At 32.2% G+C, this 23,259-nt stretch overlaps 1 long non-coding RNA gene across 1 annotated transcript; it reads right to left on the bottom strand.

Moving 5' to 3' along the window:
- Positions 1-6,150: 6,150 nt before the first annotated feature.
- Positions 6,151-21,596, bottom strand: LOC133332868 (uncharacterized). The gene is made up of 6 exons (XR_009754432.1): positions 21,496-21,596; positions 21,200-21,400; positions 10,031-10,168; positions 9,811-9,976; positions 9,325-9,467; positions 6,151-6,188 (listed from the first exon to the last, which is right to left on the bottom strand). It is a non-coding gene; the product is annotated as an uncharacterized LOC133332868 (long non-coding RNA).
- Between the last annotated feature and the right edge of the window lie 1,663 nt (positions 21,597-23,259).

Here is a 23,259-nt window from a genome sequence, read left to right as displayed (position 1 = left end):
AAATCTCAATGGAAACGTTTGTGAAACGTTTTCAGCCGATAATTGGTTGAGAAACAAAATTTGTCCAGCGGACAAAATTTGTCCAGCGCCACCACCCACCATTAATGAATATATATATTTGAAGAGAAAATCCTCCGAATGTTCAGAAAGTTCACAACAAAAACGTGGTTGTTCCCTAGCTTTGCGGGATGATGCGACAATTTCAAATACTTTGGAAATGGAAAACTCACTCGACGATGGTGGTATGCACTCGGAACACCATTTATTGAAAAAGTCCCTACCTGAAAGCTGCATAAAATCAATGTAGATTCCAATGATTCACCACAAAGTACTGGTGGTGGTGGTGGTGTTATATAAAAGTCCATTGACTATATTGCTACTGTGGCTGTACAAATTCAACTTATATGGAATGCGTTGCCATGTCCGACAGTTGGAAAAAATCTTCTCACTAATGGTATTATAAAAAATACCAAACGTATGCGTTTTCAAACTAAAACCATACTCTTGAGTCTTTATTATACCCTTCACCACACTGTGGTACAGGGTATTATGTCTTTGTGCATATGTTTGTAACAGGCAAAAATAATCGAGATAGACCCATGGTTCCTTTTGAGAATATGCATAGAATCACTTTCTGAGTCGATTTATGCATGTCCGTCCGTCTGTCTGTCTGTCCATGTTAAATTGTAAACAAAGTACAGGTCGCATTTATGATCCGAATTGGATGAAATTTGGCATAAGTCACTTATTTGGCCCAAGGACGAACCCTATTGAAATTGGGAAAAATCGGTTCAGATTTAGATATAGCTCCCATATATATATTTAACCGATTTAATGTAAACGGTCCCTATATATCTTTCGATTTGCACGAAGTTTGGTACAGCTTAATCATTTAAGTCTATAATGATGTCTGCCAAGTTTCGTGAAAATAGCTCCATATATAGTTTCGATTTAGAAATAGATCCCATATATAGTTTCGTCCGATTTCATGTAAATGGTGTACCAAAATCCCTATATATCCTTCGATTTGCACGAAATTTGGCATAACGTACTGAAGTGAGCCTAGAGTGATGTCTGCCAAGTTTTGAGAAAATCGGTTCAGACTTAGATATACCTCCCATATATAGTTTCGTCCGATTTCATGTAAATGGTGCCCCAAAGTCCCTATATATCATTCGATTTGCACAAAATTTGGCATAACGTACTGAATTGAGCCTAGAGTGATGTCTGCCTTGTTTCATGAAAATCGGTCCAGATTTAGATATAGTTCCCTTTTATTATATATTGATTTTAAGTAATTGATGCACCAAGGAACCAATAGGCTGATAGGAACAAAACGTTCTGAAATTAGTATAACCTAACCTGTGACAAATTTGTTTGAAATCGCTTAATATTTGGATAGAGCTTCCATATATATATTTTCGACCGATTTCAAGTAAATTGGGCATCAAATTTTGCACAACGTACAAAATTGAGCATAGAATTACGTAGTTGCGTTTTGTAGAAGTACAGACATAGCCCAACGGATGACCTATTTATATTTGTTTGAAGTCGATTTACATACTTTATGGATAGATCTAGGTAGAGTCACATTTAGATAAATATCACATATTTTATTTCATCCAATTTCATGTTAATAGTCCTGTTTAATATACCCATAGTGGTGAAGGGTATCATAAAGTCGGACCCGTCCGACTTTACTACTTTCCTTACTGGTTTTTTGTTATATATTTGTGTGAATTAATTAATGTTCTTTAGTTTTTGTATAAATCGGAGAACTTTATTTTGATATATTATTAAAATAAATGTTGAGAAATAATCAAAAAATTTGTTTGCAAATTCACAAGTTTTTCTCTTGTGTATGAATACAGAAAAACATCCCCTATTTATTATACCCTTCACCACACTGTGGTACAGGGTATTATGTCTTTGTGCATATGTTTGTAACAGACAAAAGGAAAGGAGATAGACACATGGTTCCTTTTGAGGATAGGCATAGATCACTTTCTGAGTCGATTTATGCATGTCCGTCCGTCCTTCTGTAGATGTTAAATTGTAAACAAAGTACAGGTCGCATTTATGATCCGATTTGGATGATATTTGGCACAAGTCACTTATTTGGTCCAAAAACAAACCCTATTGAAATTGGGAAAAATCGGTACAGATTTGGATATAGCTCCCATATATATTTTCGTCCGATTTAAGATAAATTGTGTACCACAGTTTCTATATATGTACTTCGATTTAAACGAAATTTGGCATAACGTACTGAACGATGCGTGTAAAATTTTGTGAAAATCGGTCCAGATTTAGATATAGGTCCCATATATAGTTTCGTCCGATTTAAGGTAAATGGTGCACCAAAGTCCCTATATATCATTCCATTTGCACGAAATTTATATATAGTATATAGTAGGCATATAGTACTGAATTAGGTCCAGAATGATGTGTGCTAAGTTTCGTGAAAATCGGTTCAGATTTAGATAAATCTCCCATATATAGTTTCGTCCGATTCTATGTAAATGGGGCACCAAAGTTCCTATATACCTTTCGATTTGCATGAAATTTGGCACAGCGCACTGAATTAAGACTAGAATGATGTACGCTAAGTTTCGTGAAAATCGGTTCAGATTTAGATATAGCTCCAATATATATTTTCGTCCGATTTAAGGTAAATGGGGCACCAAAGTCCCTATATATCTTTCGATTTGCACGAAATTTGGCATAGGCTACTGAATTGGGTCCAGAATGATGTGTGCTAAGTTTCGTGAAAATAGGTTAAGATTTAGATATAGCTCCAATATATATTTTCGTCAGATTTAATGTAAATTGTGCACTAAAGAACCATAGCTAGGCTGATTGGCTACTGAAATTAATATAAATTAATCTCTAGATATAGCATAGCTTCCATAGCTTCATTGATATTACATTTTAAACAGTGAAGCATACCAAATAGCGTGCGTAAAGTTTGCTTCAAGTTAGTCGGTTTACTTGATGTTAGTCGGTTTACTTACAGATAAAGATCGCATATTTTAGTTCGTTCAATTTCACGTCAATGTTCCTTAGAAAAGATACATATGTAGAATATCCCCAAAGTGGTGAAGGGTACCATATAGTCAACCCAGTCCGACTTTACTACTTTCCATACTGGTTACTAAAATGAAACCAGTAAAAAAGATCAGACCAAAGAATAAGGAAATATAATTCTAAAGCTATGTTGTGCGGATGTTACATGTTTTTGTGTCCCTAACGCTTGGGTCGCAAAAACTAGCTAACGTAAATAAATATTGGACATAGACCCATCTTTTGGTATACGGATCGTCATATCTAGACTAGCTGATTCCATCTAGCTACGTGTGTTGGTCCGTCTCGTGAACCAATCGTCACGAAATTATGCATATCCGATTCTGGCCAAAGAAGACACTTATTTTGTTTTGTAAAATTTGTCAATATTTACCTGCTGAAGTCGACCAAATGCATTTTATGTAATTTGGTCGCTCTAGAGGTTAGAAAACATTACCTAGGGAAACACTAAAGAATAAGCATATAGAGCGGGACAAATGGACAAAGGCGTTCGTGTGCAAAAATTAAAAAAATCGCATTCTATGCCGTATACATTTGTTCCAGAATGACAGAGACTGGATTTGTAAGCTATACATAAATATTTACAGGGGCCTATGTGTGATAAAATTATTTACGACTAGCATACACCCGCTACTTCGTTAGCGAATGTTGGATGTATTTAAAACCCTATGCAGAGCATTATTAAAATTTTAGAACAATTTAGTACATATGTTCTCCTATAGTTTGTTTTTCAAATCTATATTTATATCTTAACCCTACACACCTATTCCGACTGCAACAGAAATTTACCTATACTAAATTTGGTGTCATTTTTCACTCTTTGTACTCTTGTAAATCAAATATAGCTTCACCCAAATTGAGTATCAGTTAGTGTACATTAATATAAATTTCCATAACTACCTACTTTAACAATCAAAAGTACGAATTTCCAACACTTCCCACATACCCCAATCTTAATTCCAAATTTCAGGGTTCTATCGGTTCACCTAAATCCAATATGTATCACATTTAGTACCACTTAGAACACATAAGTACATATTTCCATTACTACCTACATCATGCAATCCATAATTAGATAAAATCTTAATTAGATAAAATGAATTAGATAAAATCTTAATTATAAGGTAATGCTAAAAAATGAGTACGTTTTGTTGTCACATTAATTTTATCATCATTACATTTATCATTTTTATCATATAGCATATGCCTGTTACTTCGTTAACGAATGTTGGAATAATTTAAACATGTATTAACTTGTTATGTTATTTTCACAAAATACTGCATATGTCAGAAAAACTAATCAATCTGCACATTTATATCGACCATAAATGAAATTTGAGTACCATTTAGTACCAAATTTCATGATTCGAGCTCTAAAGGTTCACCTAAATCCAAATTTTACCAAATTTAGTTCCATTTAATACACATTAATATAAAATTCCATAAGTACCCACCTCAACCATCCAACAGAAATCATATAAACGATTTCATTTCCATTGCTTTCCATTACTATATACTTCATATAATCCATTGAAAAGCTTATTTCCCCAATTTCAGGATACCAGTCTTATCGGTTCAACCAAATACAAATAGTATCAAATTTAGTACACAGTAGTACGAACCCAACCCACTTAACCCAAACATACACCCCACAGTGATCCTAAATACAAGTTTCAGGATTCCAACTCTATTGGTTCACCCACGATTCAAATTGTACCAAATTTAGTACATAGTTGTACCAATTTGCAAAACTTCCTACATGCCCCAATCCTACACCCCCACAGTCATCCTTAAACCAATTTTCAGGATTTTGTACTAAATTTAGTACACAGTAGTACGAATTTCCAAAACATCCTACTTAACCCAAACCAACACCGCCACAGTGATCCTAAATCAAAATTTCAAGATTCCAACTCTATCGCTTCACTCTCAATTTAAATTGTACCAAATTTGGTACACTTAGTACAAAATTCTAAAACTTCTTACATACCCCAACCCCACAGTGATCCCAAATCCAAGTTTCAGAATTTCAACTCTATCGGTTCACTTAATTCAAATTGTACAAAATTTAGTACACATTAATACAAATTTCTAAAGCTTTTACATATCTCAATCTTACACCTCAACAGTGATCCTGACACCAAATTTAATGAGTCTAGCTCTATTAGTTCACCTAAAATTCAGCTCGATTTGTATCTCCAAATTAAATTTGTGTCAAATATAGTACTTTTCGTACACATGAGTGGACGTTGTCGTGGGATTACTATATTTGTTATTTTCATTGAATTTCTGATTGTATTATTACTAAAATGTATTTATAGATTTAAGTTATTGTTAATAAGTATTTTTTGGGTACTGTATTTAGTTATTATAAGCTTTTGGTCATATTGGCTTTTTATATAACAATGAAGTGAATTAAGAAATGACAAATTAAATGAAATGAGTACACGAAAACGGCTAAAGATGTATTTTACAAAAAATTATATATAAGTACTATAATAATAACATAAGCCAAAATAAATAATGAATATTTTTATTCATACTCCTTAAAATAACACGTTTTCAATACTTATTAAAGAATAGGATTTAAATTTAAATTAATCGTCAATAAAAATTTTACAGTATTCATAGAATCAATAAAACATGATAAAAATATTTTGAAATAAAATTATTGTAATTGTGTGTGCGTGTGTGTGAACATATCCCATACATGGGCAAGAGTGTTTCATATGCATGAAAAGCTTATATCACTAAAACAAAGTAAGAAAGCACTGGGTCCGTGGAATGTTGTGGCGGTGACCGTGTGTTGAAAGTGGGGAAATCTGAAAAACAAGCTGTTAGAAGCAGATTATAAATTAATACTAAAACTTGTTACCAATTTGTTAAATTTCCTCGAACGGCAACTTTTTTTCGCTGGTTGTCTATCCATGTTTTTAATTGAGCCGGTGTTCTTTTACATAGGGAGATATTTTTTTCTATAGCTGCTGCACATTGCTTTATGGAAGGCAACTTCTCCAAGGCCAAAATATCTCCAAATGTTTCTTTAACGGAATCAATTTCAGCGCTGCTCCACCTCTTGCGTATTGTCCGTCCGAAAGGGGATGCTAAAATATTGAAAATATTGTTATTTGTGTAGTACTAAGTTGGTTAATATACAGCTAAGTAATCAAAAAATATTAAGAATTATAGTTTCTACAATTTTTACTTACTACTACGTCTCTTCGGTTTTACCATATCTGTTTCTGAATCTTCAGAATTTTCCTCCAAACCTTCATATTGCATACTCCCTTCGTTATCAGAAACTATATTTCTATTAGAATTACTAGTTTCGATACTATTTTGAAAATTGCACCCAGCAGCCGATAATAAAATTTTTGACACGCTTGTAATTTCGGCTATTGGCACCGATACCCTATATATGCTTTTGTGGATGTCTTTGTGGTGGCCTAAAAAGTTAGCAAGTCTATCAACCGTCGATTCTTGCACGTTCAGCAATGAGGTATATGTTGCTATGTGTTTTCGCAGTTTTGTGCCTCTAAGTGTATCGGGAATCAATGCTCCACACTCTGATGCAAATTTTCTCAGCAAAGGACAGGCTCTGCAGTAACTTTTTGCTAAGCTGGACTTACCAGGCGCACTAAATATATATGGATTTGTCTTGGAAATGCCAGCCTTTTCTCTGAATTTAAGAATAATGTTAATGGACTTAATACACAGAGGGTCGAGCAAAACGCTCACGGTTCTTCCTAACTTGCCCCGTAACGTGATTCGAACGAATTGTTTGGCGAAATCAATGGATTGTTTAGAGATATTTTCCAACATGCCAGCTTCAACACAATCAGTTATTTGTTCCTTTTTATTAAAGTTTTCAATCGTTAACCTTTCAATTTCCCCAGCTCTTCGTCGATTGAATACTTGGATAAATATTAATGTAGATTCCAAAAGTTTTTTCCAGGAAATGAAATTGTAGTTTAAGCATAATTCGGCGAAGGAATCAAGCATTATAGTTCTTAAATAATCATACAAAATTTTGATGTCGTTTTTACTTGGCAAGTCATTAGTTTTTGTCCTTTTCCGATTTTCGAGATCTTCCAGAGCTTTTTTGTTGATTTGTACGGGTGTTTCCTCTACCCAAAGAGAAATAAAATTGTCTAAGCTACATTTGGAATCTTCATTTTGACATTTAATAAATTCATTTCGTTGTATCCGTGCGCATTTTTTTATTAAAGATGACAAGGATGTGGCAACAGCTGGCGTTGCGAATCCTTTATCAAAGGTCCACTTTGCTGTTTTTCGAAGTGCCTCAATAGCATTATCGAACAAATATGGTTTGAATATATCTTTCAATTCGGATACCTCCGGCACAATTTTCATAAATTCTATTTTAAATCTACCCAAAAGGCGCATGTTTGCTCGGATTTGATCATGGTGGTGACTTTGAGAAAGTTTTTCGGATAATCTGTTACCATATCGGATAATTAATTCGTCGAAACGTATTGCTTTGGTTATGTTATCATTTCGGAGAACAGGAAATATAGTTGTTTTCATTGCAGGACTCGCAACATGGTGTATATATTGAGTTAATTTTCGCCCTTCAATAAAACTTGATCTGGAGTTGTGTTTTTGAACACATTTCCTACTGTGTTGTCGTGATGCAAATTTTGTATAAAATCCTTTACATTTTGAACAGCATATATAGTCGTCGGCTTTTCGGTTTGTTTTTTGTTGTTGTCGTCTAGATACAATTAAAATACCAGTGTTCTGATCACTGCATGTATTGTGTATGAAATCTCCTTGTTTTCGAATGTCTTCAATTAATTTTAAACGTTCTTTGCTCAATTTGGGAAGTGCCATTGCTTGTTTAACTAGATTTTCGTTTTTATGTTTTAAGAATAAATGTCGAGCAATTTTGCACTGCAATGTTTTGCAATACATGCAAAAATGTCTTTTTAGTTTTGATTTTGAAAACGGAACTCTTAACGAATCTATCTGAATTGGAGCCGTGTTAACTTCCACAATTGAACTTGTATTTACTGTTGTATTTTGTAAAGATGAATCCGGTTGGTATTCTGACACAGATTTGTCATTATATGACATAGAGGAATTAAAACTTTCTGTAGCCAACGTACTTCTATTACCTGATGATTTAGTAGCAGTAGAATTTTTTAGTCGATGGGTTTTAAGCACTGAATTTTTAAAAGAAACAGATTCGCTACTTGATGACGTTTCATCCCACGTTGACTCTGACGTGTCCGACAATATATGATCACTTTGTTTGGGATGATTTTCAGATGAAGGAATTTCAATACCCGTCATTTTCGCTATAGCAGGCTCCGAGTCATCTAGTAGTGTGTCATTTTTATTACTTTTAGAGGGACTATAATCTTTCGAGTTCATCGTGCTTTTTTGTAAGACTGTAGAGTTCTTAAGATGCCCTTGTTTTTTTGCCAAACTTACGTCAAAATCATTTAAAGAACATTCACTACCAGAATTATATATTATTTCGTGATTTCTTACATATGATGAATAATTTGAATCTTCTCCCGATGTTTCGTGATGGTTTTTATTTTGTAGTTCTATTGAATTGCCATTTATAATTTCTGGTTCTGAACTCTTCTTGACATTTGTTGTAGAATTTGGTATACATTTATTTATTTCATATGTAGGCTTTTGGTCTAAATGTTTTGAGTGACTTTGTCTTCTTTTCATTCGCTTTAATTCCAGAAGTTTCTTTTTGTCATCTATAGAAAAACTTGTTTAATTTTCGCTCGTATATAATTTGTTTATATCAGATATTCAAATACTTTAAATGTTTAAGATCGTCAATAACAACAAAAGGGTTATGCGCTAGTATGCAATGAAAAAATTATTTTCAAAGTAGTGTTTTCTTCATAACAAATTTATATTATAAAATGTGGAAAATTATATATAAATTTATAAATGTTTTATCATTTTTCTGTATATTAATGACAATCTCAGACACCTTGTATTTATATTTTTGAAGTAATCATATGTGTATGTAAAACATGTGTAGTGTAAATGAAATTCCAAAACGATGACGTCATGGTACTTCCAAATATAGTAAAATGATTAGTTGTGAATTAAATTATCATCATTGTGTCGAATATGTCTACGCTAAATAACTGTTGGGGAAGCAATATATGTTTTTGCTCAATAGTGTAATATGTCTTATTTTTTAAAAGTAATATACAAAATCCATATATTGATTGACGAACTCACCATAAGATGCAATTAGTTTTGCAGAATAAAAACCACCTCTATATTTCACAACACAATCACTGCCTTGGAGTTGTGTTATAGTTTTTGAGTTAATAACAAAATAATCATCAGTGTCGTAAGCAACCAAGCTAAAAGTTTTTAAGCTGTAAACAATGAAAATGTTAATAAAACTACGCAACAACAGTTACATCATGGGTAGGCATGGATATGGGTTATATAACATATTTCAAGTAAGGTTTTATAATCTGGTGGTTCTTTTTTGATTATTTTATTTAGAATAAGAAGGTAAATAAAAACCTCAAATATCTCTTATATATATTAAACAAGAGAAGAACTACACATATTTGGAATCTATATATGAACCAATTTGATCTAAACTTATTGCATATCTATACCAATTCGTGCAAATTTATAACTAAATCGAACACAATTTATTTTAACTGAAAAATTGTGCAGGTTCTTGTAAAAATATATATACTAACTTACCTTTGTAACATTTCATTATTTATGGACGATGACATATTTTTTATAGAATTCCTTACAATTTCCATCGCTTGTGATGAATGAGTATTCTTTTGTTTTGGCTGTGTTTCTTGCCTATTGGCTTCGTCTTCTTTTATATTCTTTAAATTAGAAAGTTCTTCCTTGTTGTCTAGGAAATGAAACTGTCAATATAACGTTAAATACATCTCTTACATTAATTTACCGCTTTTTGCTATTATCGTTCCCAAATAGGATCCGCCTTTGTATTTAAAAATATATCCGTCCCCGTCAAATGGTTTGGTTTTTTTTTGTGTCTACGACACAAAACTCGCCATAATTATATGACACTAATGAAAACATACTATATAAAAACAAAAAATAAAAATATAATCGAAAAGGGATAATAATGCTGTTGATGTGGGAACCAAACTAAAATATTTTCAAAAAATTTATGCTTTAGGTTGATTTTCGGCTTCTTCTGATGCTTGACAACATATTCTTTAAAATTTTTCGCCTTCTGTCAATGCTTGAAAAATATTTTTAAAGAATCCACGTCTTGTGTTGTTTTTTGAAAATTATTTTAAAAAAATCTACAACACAAGGCAAAGGTTTTATATATTTTATAATATATTTTTAAAACAATCCACCCTTTGTATTGGTTCTTGAAAAGTAGTTTTAATAAATCCAAGCCTTCTCCTTGTTCTTAAAAAATATTCTTTAATAAATCCATTGACTTGGATTTTTTTAAGAATATTTGTTCAACCATCAACAAAAGAGATGTTTTTTGAGAATATTTGTTCAAGCATCAACAAAAGTCGTGCATTTCTTTAGAAATATTTTTACAAGATTTGTTCACAAATATTTATTTTTACGTATTCCTTGAAAAATCTTCTTAAAAAAATATACGCATTAAAAAATATTAAAAAAAAACCTTTTTTAAATAAAAAATCAAGCATCAACAGAAGGCGTGAACTTTTTTTAAAAATTTAAGAAGCAAGCATCAACAGAAGCCGTTGATTTTTTAAAAAAAATATTTTCAAAGACGTGGATTTATTAAATAATATTTTCAAGGGCGTGGATTTATTAAATAATATTTTCAAGGACGTGGATTTATTAAAACTTATTTTCAAGGACGTGTATTTATTAAAAATTATTTTCAAGGACGTGGATTTATTAAAAATTATTTTCAAGGTCGTGGATTTATTAAAAATTATTTTCAAGGACGTGGATTTATTAAAAATTATATTCAAGGACTAACTGAAGGCGAGGATTTATTACACAACATTTGTCGAAGGATTCTTATAAATATTTTTGGGATTCAGCCTGACTATTTTGCAAAAACAAAATATTTTTAAATCATGAAATCTTTAAAAAATTCTAGCATCAAAAAATAGTTTTTAAAAAATTCTTAAAAAATCTACGTTGATGCTTGAAAAATATTTTTTCACAAATTTTTTACGTATTCCTTGAAAAATCTTCTTAAAAAAATATACGCATCAAAAAATATAAAAAAAATATTTTTTTTAATAAAACCAGTAAGGAAAGGACGAAAGTCGGACGGGGCTGACTATGTGATACCTTACACCACTTTGTGTATATGCAGGAGGTGCTATTGGAACAACATAAACTCAAATAAAAACATAAACTAAAAACAAACTAAACTTAATGCAATTTGGACTAAATTCAGTAGCCTGTGCAAAATGTCGTGGCAATCTGACACACATTGGGTTTTCGTGCACTATATAGATGAAATCGGCCGAAAATATATATGAGAGCTATATCTAAATCTGAACCGATGTCAACAAAACTAAACACTCGTCATTATAGGTTCAATTATGCATGTTGTACAAAATTTCGTCGCAATCGGGTTAACTTTGGGCATTTGGTGTAACATTTGCATGAATTCGGTCAAAAATGTATATAGAAGCCATATCTAAATTTAAACCGGTTTCAACAAAACTTAACATACGTCATTTAAGGCTCAAACTAGTGCGTTATGCAAAATTTCGTTTTAATAGGACACATTTTTTGGACATTGGTATACCTTTTAGGTAAAATCGGGCGTAAATATATATGGGAGCTATATCTTAATCTGAACCGATCTTAACAAAACTTAACATATGTTAAAATATACTCAATTTGGTACGTTGAGCAAAATTTTGTCGCAATTGGATAAATATTGCGTCTGTGGTGCACCATTTAAATGAAATCGGTCGAAAATATATATGGGAGCTATATCTAAATTTGAACCGATTTCATCAACTTTAAACGTACGTCTTTCAAGACTCAATCTAGTGCGTTATGCTTAATTTCGTTTTAATAGGACACATTTTTTGGACATTGGTATACCTTTTAGGTAAAATCGGGCATAAATATATATGGGAGCTATATCTTTATCTGAACCGATTTTAACAAAACTTAACATATGTTAAAACATACTCAATTTGGGTCTGTGGTGCACCATTTAGATGAAATCGGGCGAAAATATATATGGGAGCTATATCCAAATTTGAACCGATTTCAACAACTTTTAACATACGTCATTCAAGCCTCAATCTAGTGGGTTATGCAAAATTTCCTCGCAATCGGACAAATTTTTTGGACATTGTTACACCTTTTAGGTGAAATTGGGCGAAAGTATATATGGGAGCTATATCTAAATCTGAACCGATTTCAACAAAACATAACATATGATATAATAGGGTTAAGCTGGTACGTTGTGCAAAATTTCGTGGCCATCGGATAAATATTGGGTATGTGGTGCACCATTTAGTTAAAATCGGCCGAAAATATATATGGGAGCTATATCTAAATCTGAACCGATTTCAACAAAACTTAACATATGTTATAATAGGGATAAATATTGGGTATGTGGTGCACCGTTTAGATAAAATCGGCCGAAAATATATATGGGAGCTATATCTAAATCTGAACCGATTTCAAAAGAAAATAATTCACGTCATTCTAGATTAAAATTTGATTCGCTGTGAAAAATTACGTCGCAATCGGACAAACATTGGATCTTTGGTATACTATCAATTTCAATAGGGTTCGTCCTTGGGCCAAATAAGCAGCCTCTGCCAAATTTCATCTCATTCGGACAATAAATGCGACCTGCATCAGTTCACAATAATACAAGGACAGACCGACGGACGGACGGACATTCATAAATCGACTTAAAAAGTGATTCTAAGTATATCTCAAAAAGCAACTATGGGTCTATCTCGTCTATTTGTGCATGTTACTTACAAATGCACAAAGACATAATACCCTGTACCACAGTGTGGTGTAGGGTATACAAATCAAGCATCAACAGAAGGCGTGAATTTTTTTAAAAATTTAAGAAGCAAACATCAACAGAAGCCGTTGATTTTTTAAAAAAATGTTATTGCAATTAAAAGGAAATCCTGTCGCGTAGCCGGTGTTGGCATCTGTCCACAGGACCTATATATCAGGAAGTATGGACTTATTTGATATGAATATTATATTTTTTAATCAGGGCCATAGACACGAAAATGGATCCATAAACATGTCATTCATTACGCTATGCCGTGCAAATCGAATGATATATATTTGCATTTACATTAAATCGGGTGAAAACATATATAGGAGCTATATCTAAATCAAAATCATTACACTATGCCAAATTTCGTGCAAATCGAAATATATACAAGGACTTTGATACACCATTTACATTAAATCGGTCGAAACTATATATAGGAGCTATATCTAAATCTGGACCAATTTTCACGAAACTTGGTAGATATCAGTACATTATGCCAAATTTCGTGCAAATCGAAATAGGGACTATATAGGGACTTTGGTGCGCCATTTACATGAAATCGGACGAAACTATATATGAGAGCTATATCTAAATCTGGACCGATTTTCTCGAAACTTGGCAGACATTATTCGAGGCTACCCACAAACACTATTCCAATTAAAAGGAAATTCTGTCGCGTAGCCGGTGTTGGCATCTGTCCATAGGACCTATATCTCAGGAAGTATGGACTTATTTGATATGAATATTATATTTTTGTAATCAGGGTTTCAAATGCTTTAAAATGATACCCATATTGCCTTAGTGAATTTTAAAAAATTACGAGAAAATTCAAGGGTCCCAACGGAACTTTCGAGGCCTATATCTCCGGAAATACCGATTTCCGCAAGAAAAAAAGTATACTGCTGTAATCAGGGCCCCAAGGACTACATGTGGTAAAAATTTCAAAACGATCCGGGAGGGAGCCCTAAACTAGACTTGTTCCAAAATGTTTTCAAGGACGTCAATGTATTGAAGAATATTTTCAAAGACGTGTATTTATTAAATAATATTTTCAAGGACGTGGATTTATTAAAAATTATTTCCAGGGACTAACTGAAGACGAGGATTTATATAAGAATATTTTTCAAGGACCAACTGAAGGCGAGGATTTACATAAGAATATTTTTCAAGGACCAACTGAAGGCGAGGATTTATTACACAACATTTGTCGAAGGATTCTTATAAATATTTTTAAATCGTGAAATCATTAAAAAATACAAGCATCAAATAATAATTTTTAAAAAATTCTTAAAAAATTTACGTTGATGCTTGAAAAATATTTTTAAAAAATACTCGCCTCAGTTGATCCTTGAAAAATATTCGTTAAAAAAGATACGCTTTCAGTTTGTCCTTGAAAACTATTCTTTAAAAATGTTCGGTTTCTTTTGATGCTTGAATAAATATTTAAAAAAAAGTCCGCGACCTCATTATGCTTGAAAACATATTTTTTGAAAAATGCACGACTTCTGTCGATGCTTGAAAACATTTTTTTAAAGAAGGCGTGGGCCTTGTATTTCGGTTTTTTAAAAATATTTTTAAAAAAATTCACGCTTTGTGTTGGTTCTTGAAAAGCAGTTTTGAACAAATCCAAGCCTTCAGCTTGTTCTTGAAAAATATTCTTTAATAAATCCACGTCGTCTGTTGATGCTTGTTTTGGTGTTGGCCCTTGAAACATATTCTTTAATAAATCCACGTCTTCTGTTGATGCTTGTTTTGGTGTTGGTTCTTGAAACATATTCTTTAATAAATCCACGTCTTCTGTTGATGCTTGTTTTGGTGTTGGTTCTTGAAACATATTCTTTAATAAATCCACGTCTTCTGTTGATGCTTGTTTTGGTGTTGGTTCTTGAAACATATTCTTTAATAAATCCACGTCTTCTGTTGATGCTTGTTTTGGTGTTGGTTAATTGAAAATATTCTTTAAATAAATCCACGTCTTGTTGATGCTTTGTTTTATTGTTGGTTCTTGAAACATATTTTAATGTAATGTAATGACATTTTATTAAAGTGTCACACTTGCACTTCATAGGAAATGTAATTACTATACATAAATGATTACTTATCACATGTTATAATTTAAATTTATTAACATTTACTTTTCAAATGTGAAGACTAATAGAATTACAACATGTGTTATTCAATGTTATAATTTTTGCTTCAAATGTTTTTAATAATTTTTATAGTCCTTACATTTCCTACATAGACCAACACTGAAGTGTGAACTGTCCATGAGAATATGTCATTACATTACATTATAACTATCGATAGAATCGAAATCGATAGCAAACACATGTTATGTAAAGCTTTTATTTATTGACATTTGACAATTATAAATTGCAAAGACCATCTAGGGCGTGGATTTTTTAAAGAATAATTTCAAGGACTAGCAGAAGGCGTGGATATATTAACGAATATGTTTCAAGAACCAACACCAAAACAAGCATCAACAGAAGACGTGGATTTATTAAAGAATATGTTTCAAGAACCAACACCAAAACAAGCATCAACAGAAGACGTGGATTTATTAAAGAATATGTTTCAAGAACCAACACCAAAACAAGCATCAACAGACGACGTGGATTTATTAAAGAATATTTTTCAAGAACAAGCTGAAGGCTTGGATTTGTTCAAAACTGCTTTTCAAGAACCAACACAAAGCGTGAATTTTTTTAAAAATATTTTTAAAAAACCGAAATACAAGGCCCACGCCTTCTTTAAAAAAATGTTTTCAAGCATCGACAGAAGTCGTGCATTTTTCAAAAAATATGTTTTCAAGCATAATGAGGTCGCGGACTTTTTTTTAAATATTTATTCAAGCATCAACAGAAACCGAACATTTTTAAAGAATAGTTTTCAAGGACAAACTGAAAGCGTATCTTTTTTAACGAATATTTTTCAAGGATCAACTGAGGCGAGTATTTTTTAAAAATATTTTTCAAGCATCAACGTAAATTTTTTAAGAATTTTTTAAAAATTATTATTTGATGCTTGTATTTTTTAATGATTTCACGATTTAAAAATATTTATAAGAATCCTTCGACAAATGTTGTGTAATAAATCCTCGCCTTCAGTTGGTCCTTGAAAAATATTCTTATGTAAATCCTCGCCTTCAGTTGGTCCTTGAAAAATATTCTTATATAAATCCACGTCCTTGAAAATATTATTTAATAAATCCACGTCTTTGAAAATATTCTTCAATAAATCGACGTCCTTGAAAACATAATTTTAAAAAATCAACGGCTTCTGTTGATGTTTGCTTCTTAAATTTTTAAAAAAATTCACGCCTTCTGTTGATGCTTGATTTGTATACCCTACACCACACTGTGGTACAGGGTATTATGTCTTTGTGCATGCACAAATAGACGAGATAGACCCATAGTTGCTTTTTGAGATATACTTAGAATCACTTTTTAAGCCGATTTATGCATGTCCGTCCGTCCGTCCGTCTGTCCATGTATTATTGCGAACTGATGCAGGTCGCAGTTATTGTCCGAATGAGATGAAATTTGGAAGAGCCTGCTTATTTGGCCCAAGGACGAACCCTATTGAAATTGATAGTATACCAAAGATGCAATGTTTCTCCGATTGCGACGCAATTTTTCACAGCGAATCAAATTTTAATCTAGAATGACGTGAATTATTTTCTTTTGAAATCGGTTCAGATTTAGATATAGCTCCCATATATATTTTCGGCCGATTTTATCTAAACGGTGCACCACATACCCAATATTTATCCCTATTATAACATATGTTAAGTTTTGTTGAAATCGGTTCAGATTTAGATATAGCTCCCATATATATTTTCGGCCGATTTTAACTAAATGGTGCACCACATACCCAATATTTATCCGATGGCCACGAAATTTTGCACAACGTATCAGCTTAACCCTATTATAGCATATGTTATGTTTTGTTGAAATCGGTTCAGATGTAGATATAGCTCCCATATATATTTTCGTCCGATTTAAGGTAAATGGTGTACCAAAGTCCCTATATATTTTCGATTTGCACGAAATTTGGTATAGCCTACTGAATTAGGTCTAGAATGATGTATGCCAAGTTTCATGAAAATCGGTTCAGATTTAGATATAGCTCCCATATATAGTTTCGGCCGATTTTAGGTACATGGTGCACCAAAGTCCCTGAAAATGATTTGATTTGCACGAATTTTAGCATAGCGTATTGAATTAAGTCTAGAATGACTTGTGCTAAGTTTCGTGAAAATCGGTTCAGATTTAGATATAGCTCCCATATATATTATCGCCCGATTTTATGTAAATGGTGTACTTAAGTCCCTATATATCTTTCGATTTGCACGAAATTTGGTATAGCCTACTGAATTAGGTCTAGAATGTATGCTAAGTTTCGTGAAAATCGGTTCAGATTTAGATATAGCTCCCATATATAGTTGCGGCCGATTTTAGGTAAATGGTACATCAAAGTCCCTGAAAATTATTTGATTTTCACGAATTTTGGCATAGCGTATTGAATTAGGTCTAGAATGACTTGTGATATAGCTCCCATATATAGTATCGACCGATTTTAGGTAAATGGTGCACCAAAGTCCCTGAAAATGATTTGATTTGCACGAAATTTGGTATAGCGTACTGAATTAGGTCTAGAATGACTTGTGCCAAGTTTCGTGAAAATCGGTTCAGATTTAGATATAGCTCACATATATAGTATCGCTCGATTGTATGTAAATGGCGTACACAAGTCTCTATATATCTTTCGATTTGCACAAATTTGGTATAGCCCACTGAATTAGGTCTAGAATGATGTGTGCTAAGTTTCGTGAAAATCGGTTCAGATATAGTTTCCATATATAGTTTAGCCCGATTTTAGGTAAATGGCGCACCAAAATCCCTGCAAATCTTTTGATTGGGAAAAATTGTGGCATAGCGTACTAAATTAAGTCTAGAATAATGTGATGGTTTTAAGTAAATTGTGAACTAAAGATCCATAGCTAGGCCGATTGACACAACGTACTGAAGTTAATATAAATTAATCTGTGGCAGGTTTGCTCGAAATCGGTTCAGCTTCCATATATAATTTCGACTTATTTATGTTGATTGTACACCAAATTATCAATGGGTGTCTGATTGAGATTAAATTTTAAACAGTACAGCGACGTCTTTTCGGATACATATATAGAATATACCCAAAGTGGTGAAGTGTATCATATAGTCGGCCCAGCCCGACTTTACTACTTTCCTTACTGGTTATTGCTATATATACGTGATTCAAATTATTAACCTTATTAAGAAACTTTCCCCTCATCAAGGACAATTACAATTAATAGTGAGAGTGTAATGAGATCTTGTTATTTTTTCATATTAGTCGGAATATTCCAAATAAAAAGTAGGACACTCTATTAGTCTCTTTATTACGTGTAAAAGTTAAACAAAATCAGTAAAATTGAGGCCATCTGCGAAATTTTCCTTTTGACGATTTTGGACAGACGCAGCATCTTTGACATGAAATAGGACATTTTATGCAATCTATACAAAATTCCATATGGAGATCTGGCCAAAGAATAAGCATGCCGGTTTTGATAAAGACCGGTCATTGTTTAGCGAACCAAATGGACCCTGACTTTTGTGTGAAAAATTACAAAATTTGTATTCTATGGCATATATATTTACTCCTAAAAGACATAGACCCAAGAAGTTGACAGTATGTCCAAGAGGAGTGGTTGGCCTTTAAATTGATACCAATTATATTGTCGTATGTACTTGGATGTGGGTGTTATACTTAAATATTTATAGGTGCTTATGTATTCAGATATTATTTGGTAATACATTAACATAAGAGGGCAGAAGTCAATCGCTGATAGCATTAAAATAATCTAAGAGGTTCCAGTTATGGTCAAGGACAACGCCTATAATTTTAGGAAAATCACAACACAACCCATGGTGAAGGGAATAACGATAAGTAATTAGTAGGGCTGAAATGAATATAGGGAATATTCGGAAAATATGTCAGTGTAAGGAAGAGGTGCTGTTGATCTCTAATCGGTCAAGAGGGTGTAAATATTACGAAATATTGCCCAGTCTCGAAATAAACATCCGCAGAAATGTCCTTAATTTCAATCTGTTCGTGATCAATTTTTTGGTTGGTGTGCGCAAAAGTTATAGAGGTGTCAATTGTGAAGAAAAAAATCTTAAAATTACACTTGTTATGATCTAAAGCGTTGATATATAGCTTCCTTCGTAAATACACGTTTTCGTGAAATATGAGAAAAATAATGAAAATATAGAAGATTACGAAATAATTTAAAATTTATGTTAAAGAAATATATCCCCTAAATTTAATTTAAAAAAAAATCTACATGATATTAACACCCCGATAAATAAAATGATAGCAAAATCACAAACCCTTCACCACACTGTGGTACAGTGATAGGTTCCTTTTGAGAATATGCATGGAATCACTTTCTGAGTCGATTTATGTCCATTTTAAATTGTAAACAAAGTACATGTCGCATTTATGATCCGAATTGGATGAAGTTTGGCACAGCTCATTTATATGGCCCAAGGATGAAACCCTATTGAAATTGAGAAAAAAATCTGTTCAATTTAGATATAGCTCTCACATATATTTTGTCCGATCTAAAGTAAATGCACCATGGACCCAAAATATGACCGATTGGAACAAAACGTACTGAAAATCGTATAACCTTTCCTGTTACAAGTTTCGTTGAAATCGGTTCATATGTGGATATAGGTTCCATATATATTTTCGTCCGATTTTATGTTGCACAATTTTGCCTTATTTAGAAGTACAGACATAGCCAATATATATTTCCGACTGACTTCTTGTTAATTAGCTTCAAATATTAAACGGGTGTCCAATTGAGTTTTGCTTTAAATCCATGTACATAATTGTGTAACAAACGAATGGCATGTTTATGGATTGATCCAAGTCAGTTCACATTTAGACGTCTTTTAGGGTACATCTGTTTAATATATCCATATTTTCTTTACAGACTTTACATTAACGTAGCATCCACGTAAATAAACATTGAAGGCCAATATCATGAAAAGTTTGCAACAGGCAAAAGGAAACGAGATAGACACATGGTTCCTTTTGAGAATATTGAAATTGGGAAAAATCGGTTCAGATTTAGATATAGCTCCCATATATATTTTCGTCCGATTTAATGTAAATGGTGCACCAAAGTCCCTATATATCTTTCGATTTGCACGAAATTCGGTACAGCGTAATGAATTAGGTCTAGAATGATGTGTGTTAAGTTTCGTGAAAATCGGTTCAGATTTAGATATAGCTCCCATATATATTTCCGGCCAATTTAAGGTAAATGGTGTACCAGAGTCCCTTAATATATTTCGGTTTGGCACCGCGTAATGAATTAGGTCTAGAATGATGTGTGTTAAGTTTCCTGAAATCGGTTCAGATTTAGATATAGCTTCTATATCTGACCAAATGAACAAATTAGTATCAGTTGCAGAATGACTTGTTTATAGATCCAATTTCATTTTACTGATCCTTTAAAAATGCGACGTCTGTTAGGATCCATCTGTTGAATATACCCCAAGTGGTGAAGGGTATCATATAGTCGGCCCCGTCCGACTTTACTACTTTCCTTACTGGTTATCACACGGGGTCCTGATTACGACTGGGTCCTGATTTTCAATGGCAAAGTGAAGGCGTATATTAATTTATATTATTTGAATAAATAATGAAATAATAATAAATAAATTAAAAAAAATTCCACGCCTTGGCGCTGTGGTGCACCACTTAGGAGAAATCGGCCGAAAATATATATGGGAGCTATATCTAAATGTGAATGCGAGTGATATCGTGATTTTAACAGACGGAATATATACCTTATGGAGTCTTTGATGAATATTTGGAGGTGTTGCAAACAGAATGACAAATTTACAAAGTTATACAAATATAATATATATGTATATGTCTGTTCAGAACCTGCAAGAATGTAAAATGTTTTACTATGATAAGAATTTTTCCTTTATGACATCAAAAATAGTAAAACAGTAGATTCTTGCAGTACGGGAAGAGGCCAATAATATAAAACAGTTTACTCACCTTGTATAAAGAACAAAATACCAATGGTACGCCGATAGTTGATGCTTGACTTGATTAAATTCAAAGAAAAATTTTCAAAGGTCCGCTAATTTGTTAATTTGTCTGTGAAGTTAAAAATCCAATTTTTTTGATGTGCCAGACATGTAATCTTTCTAATCTTGTTAGAATTTGTCAGGTTTTCTAGTGAGGATAAATCTCGTCCTATCAAAAAGAAAATTGATTAAATCACAAAAAACAACGACTAAAATTGTGTATTTTTTAAATACAAAATATAATATAAAATATAAAACGTTTACTTACCTTGTAAAAAGAAAAAATGCCAATAGAACAAAATAGAAAGGTACGCCGTTGATGCTTGAATTGTATCGTTGATGCTTGAATTCAAAATGATTGTTGATGCAGGTCAATTGATTTTATTAACCGATAGCCATTCACGTTTGTGACTACTTTCGACTAATAACCTGTAATCATTTACACATTAAAGCCTATGTGTCAAACAAATGACTATTTTCGTAAAACCCGTTGTATGTAAATGTACCCATGTTAAATTTATCATGATTTACAATACATGATTTATTTTTTTTAAATCATAATCTAATAAAATGCAATAGTGGCAGCATTTCAACACATTTGTGTTTAAGTATTTAAATATGAGATTAAAAATGGACTCAATTTACGAAATATTTAAAGACATCCTACCGATATGCGCAATATTTTGAGAGTGTATACAATTGACTGCATTAAACGACATGTACACTAGAACATTTTACCGGGTTAAAGCGAGTTTACATATAACTTTTGATCATGATTAAAGGCATAATCATGGTTTATTTCCTTAATCATGCTGAATTTACAATGATTTATCATATAAATTTAAATAATTGTTTATGTTAAATCGTGAGCGAAATCATGATACTATTGTAATGCAACACAGTTTTTGTACAAAAAAAAATACAACTCTCTCACAATGAACCAAAATTGTCAACTGTTTTCACATATTTTTGTTTTCACATTCAATATATTTCAAACGAAAGAATTTGTTTCTTTCAATCAAGAGGTTATAAACCTCTTCTATGTGGATTTATTTGACATATATACAATTGAATTGATCATTAAAACCCACATGGTTAAATGTAAATTCACTGTTAGTCCCAGTTCACACTAAAGTGATTTCATGAAACAAATTACATGAAAGTAGGCGTTCATAGATCGGGTTCCCCACTACAGTAATTTTAAAAACCTTATCAGTTTTATGAAATAACTTTTGCTGATAGATTTGAGTAACGTACGTTAGACTGTACGTTTAGACTACGAAATCCACTCGATCTCAAATGTCAATTCCATAGCGTATACGTCACCTTAATAGTTTACATATAAATAAATCATGTTCATAAATCCAGTGGATTATATTTGCACTTTTGGTTACATTGATTACTAAATCTAGATGATTTTTCAAAGAAAAATAAGCATATTATATCTCGATATATTATAATAATGCTCGCAATCATTATATTAGGTTAGTAGTCACATATGCAAATTTTATGTAACGAAATTTGAGTTTAAGGACGAAGAAGGCGAGAGGAATAAAATAAAATGAACAGTCATACCTGTATTTGCCAATTCTACTTTGTTTCTTTATTCATTGCAACAAATAATTGTACTTTATTTTATTTCATTTTCGCAGTCGGCAAACAATAAACTAAACTTTTAATGAACAAACAAGGAATTGAGTGTAAAGTAGAATTGAAAACTCATAAATTTGAAGCATGCATTATTTTCGTGTCGAAACAACAATGAAATTTTCAAAGATATTGAGAAGGGATTTTTTTAATAAAAAATTTTCACTTGCGACTACTGACTAATAAAATACAACACCGGAATAAAGGTAATTTCGTCAGGTTTTGTTTGCAAAGGCATAGAAACGTAAAGACTTGACAAAATGCATTTTGGAAAAATAGTTTATCGAAACATATGTAGGGGGCTTCTGGCATAACAGAGGCATGTAAATAAAAAAAACGTGAATAAGATATGTAAATAAAAAACGGGAAAAGATGAATAAA

Source organism: Musca vetustissima, unplaced genomic scaffold (assembly GCF_032173495.1).
Source record: "Musca vetustissima isolate MV318-11 ecotype Yass unplaced genomic scaffold, APGP_CSIRO_Mvet_v1 utg47612, whole genome shotgun sequence".
NCBI lineage: Eukaryota > Metazoa > Arthropoda > Insecta > Diptera > Muscidae > Musca > Musca vetustissima.
Note: the sequence above shows the minus strand (reverse complement) of the source record. Positions and strands in the feature narration are given on the sequence as shown.